Here is a 12,863-nt window from a genome sequence, read left to right as displayed (position 1 = left end):
TGGTGGGGAGCAATTAGGGCTACATATTCTCCACCCCATGGAGGAGATGATGCTCGCCATCATTGAAGCAGCCATGAATAATGTCATGGCCAGCGGCAGGACTGAAACTTTGGGAGTTGATGGTACGATCAAGCTTAATCCCCATTCTCATAGCCCACTTCCCCACTTCCCAAAGTCTGTTCAGATATGAAAACTGCACATTGGGCTGGTTTTTATGGGGGGGATGTGGGTGGATTAGAATTTTGGCCTGCTGTCCCTAGAATAAGTGCAGAGGCTGATAGGTGCAGAGGCTGCCAGCTGCAGAGGCGGGCTGGATAGAAGGCCTGTTTTGGCACTCTCTTGAATTAAGACAAATAAAGATTGAAACAATAAACATTTCCCATGTCACATATATGCCAATGCATGCCGTCTCATGGCCAACTCCCATGGTCCCTCATAATCCCATTGCCAACCAATGCCCATCTGCCAACTCCATGGCCTTTTCTACCCCCTATTCCCTCCACTTCCTCATGGTCCTTCATACCATGTATGCCAACTCATTGCCATACCCTCACCCTTTGCTCTTACCCCTCCATGCAATTCACCTAGTATCCTTTGACAGTTCCTTGGAAGCTTGACAGGTCTTGGAAAGCTTATTAGTTCTTTAGAACATAGAACATAGAAAAATACAGCACAGAACAGGCCCTTCGGCCCACGATGTTGTGCCGAACCTTTGTCTTAGATTAATCATAGATCATCATTGAATTTACAGTGCAGAAGGAGGCTATTCGGCCCTTTGAGTCTGCACCAGCTCTTTGAAAGAGCACCCTACCCAAACTCAACACTTCCACCCAACACCAAGGGCAATTTGGACATTAAGGGCAATTTATCATTGGCCAATTCACCTAACCCGCACATCTTTGGACTGTGGGAGGAAACCGGAGTACCCGGAGGAAACCCACGCAAACACGGGGAGGACGTGCAGACTCTGCACAGACAGTGACCCAAGCCGGAATCGAACCTGGGACCCTGGAACTGTGAAGCAATTGTGCTATCCACAATGTTACCGTGCTGCCCTTGAGAACAAATAAATCTCTGTTGCATTTACTATACATAGTATAGACAAATAAATCCGATTCCAGTTATTTATTGGGACCTTTAATTGAGTTGCCGAATAAGTCTGTTGATTCCTTCTCCACGGTTCCCCATCTCTCCGAAATCATTGAGAAATCCCACTTTGTTCTTTGCTGCGTGTCGAGCTACTGACAGCCGGAAGGGCCAGAGGAAATCGCTGGCCTCCTTGAAGAATTTTCCCACGCAGTAGATTTCATGTATCAGATCCTCGAGACAGATCATTCCCCATTTCCCCAGATGCTGCTCCACGATCATGTTGTCAGTTAGAGGCTGATGGCTTTGAGTGCTTTGCATCTTGACCGTACTTTGTCAGTTCAAATTAGTTTATGCATTGTTTACGAACAATCTTGTTTACTTTTAGAAAACCCAGAGGGTGCCTTACCTATCCCAAAGGGTGCCTTAGCTATCCCGAAAGGCTCCTTACTTCTCCCAACGGTGCCCTGAGACTTCCAAATGTCCAAAGGATACCTTACCTCCCCAAAGGGGCACTTTGGCTATTCAAATGGATCCACCAGATTCAGGCCAGCTTTAAACTGAACACTCCAGATTTCACATTCCTTCAGTGGAGGAAGCTGTTGAATTAAGTGGCCAACTGCCTCCATAAATTTTACATGTGTGAACCTTGGTGCAATTACAGTCCCTCCTCCATGAAAATATGAAGTGCTTGTTTGGGGCAGGACTTAGGGTTTCCGGGCTCAGCTGCCATTTTCATCATAACAGAGGCTCTCCATCGTGGCACAAATCTGGGCCACATGTGGGCTTTGTGCTCTGACAGGCCTGCAACAAAGTCTGTTCCACTGTCAAGGAGGGTGGAGGAGCCCAGCACCAGTTGACACAACATTTTGTGCAGACTGTGGAGTTGATCCTTTCCACCGTGGAATCAATGGCTATTGTATTTTATGCCTCGGAGATATGCAGAGATGAGACACTAGTTTGTCTGCGCAGGAAGAGTTTTATTTACGATGCTTTAAAATGTTTATGCTCATATTTACAACAGCTAGCATCAGTTCAGTCTGCCTCTCTCTCTTTCCCTCTTCAGTGACCACACCCAGTCTTAACTAATCACAGAACAGAAAACAAATGCACATAATCAAACAATTGAAAACTACAGTAGTCACCTTCATGAAAACAATATAGATACAAACATGCCGCACCATCCGATGGCTGATACATCAACTATTCATTGTAGCACAAGCAGAAGTCACCCAGTCTGAGTATTACATTGGAAACACAGACTAAGGCCACAAAATCACAGTTTGCTGTCACGATGGCTTGAGGATACCAGTGCTCAACGAGCCTCGAAGGATTTCTGAGCAGTCCAGCAATCTGCCCTGCAACAGAGTATTCAGACTGCTGAGATATCATCCTGGAGGATTGACAGTGACTCTGTGGAATCTGAACCTGCTGACCTTTCTCAGAATGACTGCATTCATCCTCCCTACTTTGCTAGTGCCCTTGCTGTTGCAAGTCAGTCAGCCCAGTGGTTGGCACTCATGCTGCGGTTGCACATTTCAAAGCTGGACCTCATAGGGCCAGAACTGCTTGAGATCATCCTGCAAAGCCATCCTCAGTCTTCCCCTCTGAGATTCAGTGGCCTTCCTCCAGCCAAGCTGCAACCACTAGGTAGTACCACATATAAGCACGGGGACAGGCAATCACACATGGAAGAAAAGCACAAGGGTAATTAGTTGGCTTTTGTACGAGCTATTAGATTTGTTTGATAAAGTTGGTTTGGAATAGTTGTTTTCTGATGGCTTTTACTTCAGCATTGCGGCCTCTGCCATGGTTAATAATAGAAAAAAGATAAGATATGGAGCTGTTGTAGAAGGGGAATTTGGACTTCTGTTTATGCGGCTTGCAGTTGGATAAGCCAATCAAGGGCACGCCAGCCAAAAAGGTGATTTTTTTTTTTTTCTTCCTTCCTCTCCTCCTCTTCCTCCTGCCCCTGGTGCCAAGGGCTATTCCCTCATGATGGTGAGTTTATGCAGAATACAGCAGACTGTGATGAATTGTGAAGTATGCTCTGAGGAGTGCTGCCGGGTGTGGTGTTGGGTGCTCTGAGGTACAGATGAACCAACACGGTTGCAATTGGTACAACGCTGTTTTATTCCAACTTGTTATTTACAGGTATGTCTTGATACTCCGCACGTGGTGACTCTCTGAGTGTGTTGTTAATCAGGTCCTGTCCTTGTCCTGGTCTCCAGATGGACTGACCACCAGGTGCCGTGTTTCCTGTCTTATACTGTCTCTGTCCTTGTCTGTGATTGGCTGTCGTGTTATGTGTGCTAATTGGTCTGTTGGTCTGTCTATCATGATGTGTGTGTTTGAATATCATGACATCCCCCCTTTTTTACAAGATTATGTGCCTACGTGGTTATAAATATGAATGTGTCCTGAGTGCAGCTAAAAGTGAAATAGGTCGTGAAGTAGGTCGACACCCACCTTCGCCCAGGGGGACGTCACCAGCTCATGGGGCAGAAGCGTCTCAGGAGGTTGCGCCGGCTGAAACCTTTGGCAGGTTGTGCAGTTGAGCACCATGTTGGCAATATCGTCACTGATGCCCGGCCAGTATACCGCCTCTCGGGCCCTCTGTCTGCACTTCTCGACCCCCAGGTGGCCTTCGTGGATTTGATTGAGAACCAGCTGGTGCATACTGTGCGGAATGACGATCCTGTCTAGCTTCAGAAGGGTCCCATCAATTGTGGCTAGGTCGTCCCGTACATTATAGAACTGCGGGCACTGCCCTTTGAGCCATCCTCCCGTCATGTGGCGCATCACTCGCTGTAAAAGGGGGTCGGCCGCTGTCTCTCTGCTTATACGGGCCAGACTGGAGTCGTTAGCCGGCAGATTTGCCGCTGTCAAGGCCACCTGTGCCTCGACCTGACATACGAACCCCTCCGCATCTGGTGGTGTACTCACTGCTCGGGATAGGGCATCTGCCACGATGAGGTCCTTCCCTGGAGTGTAGACCAGTTGGAAGTTATACCTCCTGAGTTTAAGTAGGATGCGCTGGAGGCGAGGGGTCATGTCGTTCAGGTCCTTGTTTATTATGTTGACCAGGGGGCGGTGGTCAGTTTCGACTGTGAATTGTGGAAGACCATATACATAATTGTGGAACTTGTCCAAACCAGTTAGCAAGCCCAGGCATTCTTTTTCGATTTGCGCAGAGCGCTGCTCTGCGGGGGTCATAGCCCGTGATGCATAGGCAACCGGGGCCCATGACGACATGTCATCCCTCTGTAGGAGCACTGCTCCAATGCCGGATTGGCTGGCATCAGTTGAGATTTTGGTGGGACGAGACGTGTCGAAGAACGCCAACACTGGTGCCGTGGCAAGTTTGTGTTTGAGCTTCTCCCATTCCAGCTGGTGTGTATGTTGCCACTGGAAGTCTGTAGATTTTTTTACGAGATGGCGCAGAGCCGTTGTGTGGGAGGCAAGGTTGGGAATGAATTTCCCGAGGAAGTTGACCATGCCCAGGAATCGTAGTACAGCCTTCTTGTCGGTCGGCCGCAGCATGGCTGTGATGGCGCTTACCTTGTCTGCATCCGGACGGACCCCTGACCGGGAGATGTGGTCCCCCAGGAACTTCAATTCGGTCTGGCCAAAGGCACACTTGGCTCGGTTGAGGCGCAGGCCATTTTCCCGTATGCGGGCAAAAACGCGTTGGAGACGATGTATGTGCTCCTGCGGTGTGGTGGACCAGATGATGACATCGTCCACATATACGCGCACCCCTTCGATGCCTTCCATCATCTGCTCCATGATTCTGTGGAAGACCTCGGATGCCGAGATGATGCCAAATGGCATCCGGTTGTAGCAGAATCTGCCGAAAGGGGTGTTAAAGGTACATAGCTTTCGGTTGGACGGGTCCAGTTGGATCTGCCCAAATCCTTCAGAAGCATCCAGTTTGGTGAATATCTTGGCTTGGGCCATTTCACTGGTGATTTCCTCCCATTTAGGTATGGGATAATGTTCCCGCATAATGTTATTATTTAGGTCTTGAGGGTCTATACAGATGCGGAGCTTGCCAGAGGGCTTCTTGACACACACTATGGAGCTGACCCATGGCGTGGGCTCTGTGACCCTGGATAGGACCCCTTGGTCCTGGGGATCCTGCAGCTGCAGCTTGAGGCGGTCTTTAAGTGGCGCAGGAACCCTGCGAGGTGCGTGAACGACCGGGATGGCGTCCGGTTTGAGGCGAATTTTGTATGTGTATGGCAGTGTTCCCATGCCTTCAAATGCCTCCTGGTTGTGGGCGAGGAGCGATTGGAGATGTGCGTTGAACTCAGCATCCGGGATGTCAGATGTGTCGTCTGGAGGGAGAGACAGAATTCGCTGTACAAGATGGAAAGCCTTACATGCCTGTGCGCCCAGCAAGGAATCCTTCGATGAGCCAACTATTTCAAACGAGAGTGTGGCCGTGTGCGTTTTGTGTGTCACCTGGAGCTAGCAGGATCCCATGGCCGGGGTAACGTTCCCGTTGTAGTTGACCATCTTGCACCGGGATGGCTGGATAGGTGGTCTGACCTTCATGGCATGGAACGCTGAATATGCTATGAGGTTGGCGGATGCGCCAGTGTCCAGGCGGAAAGTGATCTGCGATCGGTTGACCGTCAGGGTGGCACTCCATTCATCGGCAGGATTGATGGTGTTGACGCGGTTCACATCAATGGCCGCAACCCGGAAGGCATCTTGGTCAGCTGTGTCATTGGGTTGGATGTCCTGATGTGTGGGCTGGACGGTCCGCATGTGTCTGCGAGGTTGTCGGACAGTAGGCAGCGTAGTGGCCCATCCTGCCACAGCGTAGGCATTGTCGGTTTTTTGCAGGACATTGCCTTTTTAAATGTGCAGCTCCACAGTTGCCGCACGTCATGACGTCACGGCGTTCGTTACGCCACTGCGCATGCGCAGTTCGGTCTTGCATCGGGCGCGCCTGCGCAGTGCGTCCCTCGATGTTGCCGTTGGTTTTGGCGAGCACAAGCGCGGGAGACCTCGAAAAGTGCGCAAAACGGCCGCCCTCGTCCGGGCCGCGGGCCGGGAGAAACTCAATTGCCTGGATGCGTTCGGCCTCGTGGGCAGCCTGGCTTGCCGATTCGATCGCTAGGGACCCCCTCAGTGCCGATTCGGTCGCCTGAAATTGGGCAAAGCGGCTGGTCGCATTTCCATGGAGGACACAGGCTTCCACCGCAGATGCTAAGGTCAGGCCTTTAATTTTAAGAAGCTGCTGGCATAGGCCACTGGAGGCAACGCCAAAAACGATCTGGTCCTGGATCATGGACTCTGAGGTGTTGCCGTAACCGCAGGACTGCGCGGGTATGCGGAGGTGCGTCAGAAAGGGTTGAAAGAGCTCATCCTTACCTTGCAGGCGTTGCTGAAAGATATACCTCTCAAAGCTTTCATTTACCTCAACGTTGAAGTGCTGGTCGAGCTTGAGGAGGACCGTGTCATATTTGGATTGGTTCTCGCCTTCCGCGAACACCAAGGAGTTGTATACATCGATGGCGTGCTGACCTGTGGTAGTGAGGAGCATGGCAATCTTTGTTTCGTCCGAGGCACCCTGTTTTTCGTTGGCTCGCATGTACAGTTCAAATCGCTGCTTGAAGAGCTTCCAATTGGTGCCCAGGTTCCCAGCGACTTGCAACTGCTGCGGTTTGTTATTGATGCCCATGGCTCAGGATGGCAGATTTGCCGGCAGGTATTGATCCACTCACTGGTATCATGTGGTGTTGGGTGCTCTGAGGTACAGATGAACCAACACGGTTGCAATTGGTACAACGCTGTTTTATTCCAACTTGTTATTTACAGATATGTCTTGATACTCCGCACGTGGTGACTCTCTGAGTGTGTTGTTAATCAGGTCCTGTCCTTGTCCTGGTCTCCAGATGGACTGACCACCAGGTGTCGTGTTTCCTGTCTTATACTGTCTCTGTCCTTGTCTGTGATTGGCTTTCGTGTTATGTGTGCTAATTGGTCTGTTGGTCTGTCTATCATGATGTGTGTGTTTGAATATCATGACACCGGGCTCCTCCATTCTGGTCTAGGCAGAAGAAGCATTGTTTCAGCATCCAAATGGTCTACTTGATGAAATTTCACGTGGCAGCATGGGTCCGATTATGTCAATACTGACCACAGGTGTTTAGGTTTGCACACTGGAATCTTGAGCCAGGTGGTCAACAATTAGCCATCGCCTTCCAGCAACAAACCTCTGGTTTGCTGTGCATGTAGTGCCGAGCATGGTGGAACACTGAGGGAGTGGGATTCTTTGTAATAAAAACAGAAAATGCTGGATAAATGCAGCAAGCCTGGCAACATTTGGGAAGAGAATAGAGTCAGCATTTCGGATCTAAATGATCCTTCTACGGAATATTTGTGGTTTGTAGGAATTGTCATTTGTACCTTTGTAGAAATCCTTCCTATTTGCAGTATATCTCTGCATTTAAATGCAGCGATCACAAAGCCACATCTGTGCATTTGATGGCACCCTTCACCATTGAAAAGTCCATTCTCCTGGTAGCACCATGTGTATGTTGTGCCTGCTTCTCTCTGGTAGGAAAGAACACAATGTACTCTCTTATCAGTTGCCTCCGTTGTGCAGCAGTGGATGACAAACTAGGGGATGCTACAGATGTTACCTGCACCAGCTTGGAAGGATGCTGAAACAATTCATGGAAGATTCACCTTCACAGTCAATGATAGTGCTGTCCTCACTCTGGTTTGAGTCTGCGGCCTTCAGCATGAGTTGGGTGATTTCTGTCGTAAGACAGAGGTGAAGTGTGCATGGTGCCTGGCACATGCTGGGGTAAGAAAAATGCTCCCTGTAGATCAGAGGTGGGTAAGGCCCTCTGCTGAAACCCATGCCCATCCTCCTCTGAGCAAGCTGTTCTCCTTTGTGCTGCCTCTACTCATTCTCCCTCGTGCAGCAGGCCAAGGGGAATGGTGACTGTAGTGATCTGTATATCTGCTGGTATGTAAAGGGTTAACAACTGTATTATAATGCTAGACAACCACTAGACAGCAGCGCCAGATCTATGTATATAAACTGTACTCAGAAAAGATTCTCACCCCTTCATATCAGGAGTGACCAGAGAGCAAAGTTTAGAGATGTAGCTTAGTTGGCATGTGTAGTTAAACATTATTTATATTTATTCTTATTTACTTAATCATCAGTTATAGTTGTAGAAGAATGAACAAACTCATAGATATTCTCTTTGATATTCAATAATGTTTTTTTGCTTAATTTAAAATATTTAACTCAGGAAGGATGCCAAACCAGTTATTCGTCCACCTTGGAAAATTCCTGCTCCTTTACGGGAAAGGTTAAAAGAAGAACTAGACCGACTTCAAACCCAAGACATTATATCTCGAGTCACACAAACGACTGACTGGGTCAGCTCATTGCTTTGAGTAAAAAAAAGTCAGGTGATCTTCACATTTGCATTGATCCTAAAGACCTCAATAAGAATATAAGAAGGGAACACTGTCCCATACCAAAGCGCGAGGAAATCACAAGTGAGATGGCGAATGCACGCATCTTCACAAAGTTAGACGCTTCACAGTGATTTTGGGAAATGCAACTCGACGCCTCGAGCAGACTACTATGTACATTTAACATGTCCTTTAGATGATTTTGCTTCAACCGTATGCCGTTTGCTACCATATCAGCGTCTGATATATTCCACAGAATCATGGAGCAAATGAAAGAAGGAATTGAAAGTGTGATGGTGTACGTTGACGGCCTCATTATTTGGTTTACAACCAAGGAAGAGCACATTGAACATTTAAAACAAGTATTCAAACGCGTCAACAAGTATGGACTCAAACTAAATCAAGAGAAATGTACATTTGCACAATTTCTGGGAGATACCATTTCTCATCAAGGTGTCAGACCTGATGATGGTAAAATAGCAGCAATTCAGAACATCAAGATACCAGAAGACAAGAAAGCTGTTCTCAGATTTTTAGGCGTCGTCAATTTTCTTGGCAAGTTTATCTCCAACTTGTCAGCAAGAACAACAGCATTGAGAAATTTAATCAGAAAATCTACTACTTTTGAGTGGACGCAGAGCCATCAAAAAGAGTGGACAGATTTAAAAACACAGCTCATGACTGCACCGATACTCCCTTTCTTCGATCCGAAAAGAGCAACCAAGATATTGACTGATGCAAGTCAGGATGGGATAGCCGCAGTTCTTTTACAAAAAGATAAAAATTCTTATTAAATTCCTGTAGCACACGCTTCAAGAGCAATGAGAGCAACGGAATGCAGTTACGCACAAGTTGAGAAGGAATGTCTAGGTCTATTGACAGGAATACTCAAATTCCATGATTATGTCTATGGACTCCCAACCTTCACAGTTGAGACGGATCACAGGCCATTCATTGGTCCTCATCATCAACAAAGATCTAAATGATATGACGCCAAGACTTCAAATGATAATGATGAAATTACGACGGTATGATTTCAATTTAATTTACACACCTGGGAAAGAGTTAATTATTGCAGACACTTTATCACGCTCCATCACTACTGACAGCACACCAATGGAATTTATACGTGATTTAGAAGCTCAGGCTCAACTCTATTTTCTTGGCAAGTTTATCTCCAACTTGTCAGCAAGAACAACAGCATTGAGAAATTTAATCAGAAAATCTACTACTTTTGAGTGGACGCAGAGCCATCAAAAAGAGTGGACAGATTTAAAAAGATGTCCAAAGATGTGTAGGTTAGGTGGATTGGCCATGATAAATTGCCCTTAGTCTCCAAAATTGCCCTTAGTGTTGAGTGGGGTTACTGGGTTATGGGGATAGGGTGGCGGTGTTGACCTTGGGTAGGGTGCTCTTTCCAAGAGCCGGTGCAGACTCGATGGGCCGAATGGCCTCCTTCTGCACTGTAATTTCTATATAAATCTATGTAAATCTATGTGGAGAACCTTCCTGCATCAGATGGAAAACTGCAATTAATCAAGTCACAAACGAAGAAGGACGCTACACTTCAGAGGGTCATGCACCATCTTCAACATGGGTGGACGAAGGGGCGATGTCCTCAATACAGTAACATTCAATCTGATTTGACAATCGTAGATGGTTTACGATTGAGACTTGACCAAATTATTATTCCACAATGTTTTCGTTCTGACATACTTGAAAAGATTCACGAGGGACACCTCGGTATCGAAAAATGTAAAAGACAAGCACGACAGGCAGTCTACTGGCGGGAATAAATAGGGACATTACTGACTGTTTTGTTATGTTTCCTTTGTAACATAAGCAGCTTCCTTGTGTTGCATTTGTCAAGGAAGGTCGAGACGTGTAGATAACTTCAACACATTTATTTACACTATGTACACTTTTATAACTTGAGTTCGACACTACTGCTAATCCTATTATAGCTCCCTAAACTGACTAACCAGCTGCTGTCTTCCACGTGGTGGGTGTAATATTGAATCAACCCTGTGCCTCTCCTCACTGACTGTCTCCACTGGCCAAAGGGCAGATCATGTGTGTGGTGTCCTTTATACATGGGTTGGTGTAATGCCCCCCTGTGGTCATGTCACCTCCTTGTGTATCGTGAATGTCCATTGGTCGCCTCCTATCTAACTTATCTATTGGTTGAGTGCGTGTGTGTGATGTTTCTGGTGCTCCCTCTAGTGTCTGGCTAGCTTACATGTATTTACAGTGATGCACATCACCACATCCTCCCTTTTTTATATGTTCATATTTTCTGTACACTTTAAGAAAAACTGAACAAAGAACAGGTAGATAAGGTAAGGTATATATAAGTCATGGGAACGGTGATTAAACAATAAGTCCAAATCATTCATGTGAGTCCATAAACCATCAATCATCATGGTCAAATGTCTCTCTTGGTTATGAACGCCATCAACGTTTCCGAGCCACAGGAACCAAGAAGTGGTCAAATCACTTCGCTGTCTGATTTGGAGTGTTTTTCTTTCTTTATGTTTGTGGTGGTGCTGTCGGATGGCATCTTGTAGCTGATAGGTCATTGACATTGAAGAGGTACCATCAACAGTATCATTCGAGGTCATGGATGTGCCATATGCTGAAGTTGGATAAGACTGTGAATGCTGGTTATGGCCACATGCTGTGCTGGAAGGGTGATTCTGCTGAGAAGTGTTGAAGCATGTCGATTTGGAGACATGATTGCTGCTCGCATCAATGTCTGGTGATGGTGTGAAACTAGAACCTTGCATCTGATAGGAATATGCTGTCTGGCCAGGCAGGAAATCCTGGGCTGTAACTAAGGCATCCAGTCTGTAGTGCAGATTGCGCTGGCGGTAGTCCTTCTTCGGTCTTGATTCCATTAGTGGGCAATCCGTAGTGCTGGCCTGGTTGAGAATATGCTGCATAGACTGCTGGCTGCTGCATGCCTGAATACTGGGTTTGTCCAGCATGAGCTGTCATTGGCACTGCTGGTGTGGAAGAAATGTGTGGACATAGCTGTGGTGAAAATTGGTGTATTCCTCTTGGACTGTAGCTGCTGCTTGTTATTGCTGACCCAGTGTGATTGTTACGTGATCCATCTCCTGTCATTGTGGCATCTGCTGTCACCCTGAGCGTGCCATCACTGAGGTTGCGACACTGCCTGTCTGGAGTAAAGTCTGGCTTACGTGAATCAGAGTCGGCGTTTGGTTGCTCCCCATCTGGAGTCTGGTCTGTTTTTTGTTGATGCGCCCCGTCCGGAGTCTTAGCAGGTTCACTGGAGTCAGCTGAGATTTCTTGAAGCTGCGCGTCTGGAGTCGGAACATGCAGAAATGCATTGACTAGTGGAGAGGTTCGAGCAATTGAGGGTGGAAGTAGTGTGGTGTCACCGGAGTCACCAGTGGTCTCACCGTGATCGTCGAGTGCCTCTGTACACATTAGCTGAGGTCTGTCACTTTGTACCTCTTGCATGGGAAGTGGGATGTTATCGTCACTCGTTTCACACACCGTGGGTAGATCCTCAGTAGCTGCTTGCTGTTCACTAGGGTTGGGTAAATTGTCAGAGTTTTCATCTGATGGTGCAAACAATGTGGGTGGACTGTCATTGTCTTGCCGTTGTCCTTCATTTGGGCTTGAACAGTCATCATCGCTTTGTCCTTCATTGTAGCATGATAGACCGTCATGGTCGTCCTGCTGTGCAGTGGAACGTGGTAGAGTGTTATAGTCTTCTTGCTGTTTACGTGAGCATGGCAGACTTGCATCGTCTGCCGCTAGTTGGTCAGAGGAGTTTGCTAGACCCTCATGGTCTTGTTCGTGCAAGGACTGCGCATCGGAGTCATGCGCTTCTGCAATTGTGGAGTCTGTCCACGAGCTTGCTGTGGAGTCTTGTGACACTAGAGTCACTTTTTGTGTGTGTAAGGACTGCGCTTTGGATTCTTGCATTTCTGCTTTCGTGGAGTCGGGAACCCTGAGCGGGGCGTGGACCACGCTCTGTCTGGCAGCAGGCTGCTCTCTGTGGGCTTGTACCACTCTTTGTCTCTTAATTTCAGGCTGCAGCATCATCCTGCACTGACGAGTTGGGATGTCATATCTGCTGGGTTGAAGATCCTCAAATCCGAAGAATGAATCCGCGCCTGCGTCGGATTCAATACAGCGGTCGCCAATATGCAACACGTCCAGTTGCGGTTCGGATTTGGTACTGGGGTAGCCTCTCAAGGTGAGAGGTTCATTCGAGTCATAGTCGTCTAGGACCATGGATCTGTCATTGGGCTCGCGAGGTCCAGAGAATATGTAAAGGTCGGTATCGAAAT

This window comes from Scyliorhinus torazame, chromosome 8 (genome assembly GCF_047496885.1).
Source record: "Scyliorhinus torazame isolate Kashiwa2021f chromosome 8, sScyTor2.1, whole genome shotgun sequence".
Classification (NCBI taxonomy): Eukaryota; Metazoa; Chordata; class Chondrichthyes; order Carcharhiniformes; family Scyliorhinidae; genus Scyliorhinus; species Scyliorhinus torazame.
This window is presented reverse-complemented; position numbering follows the sequence as displayed.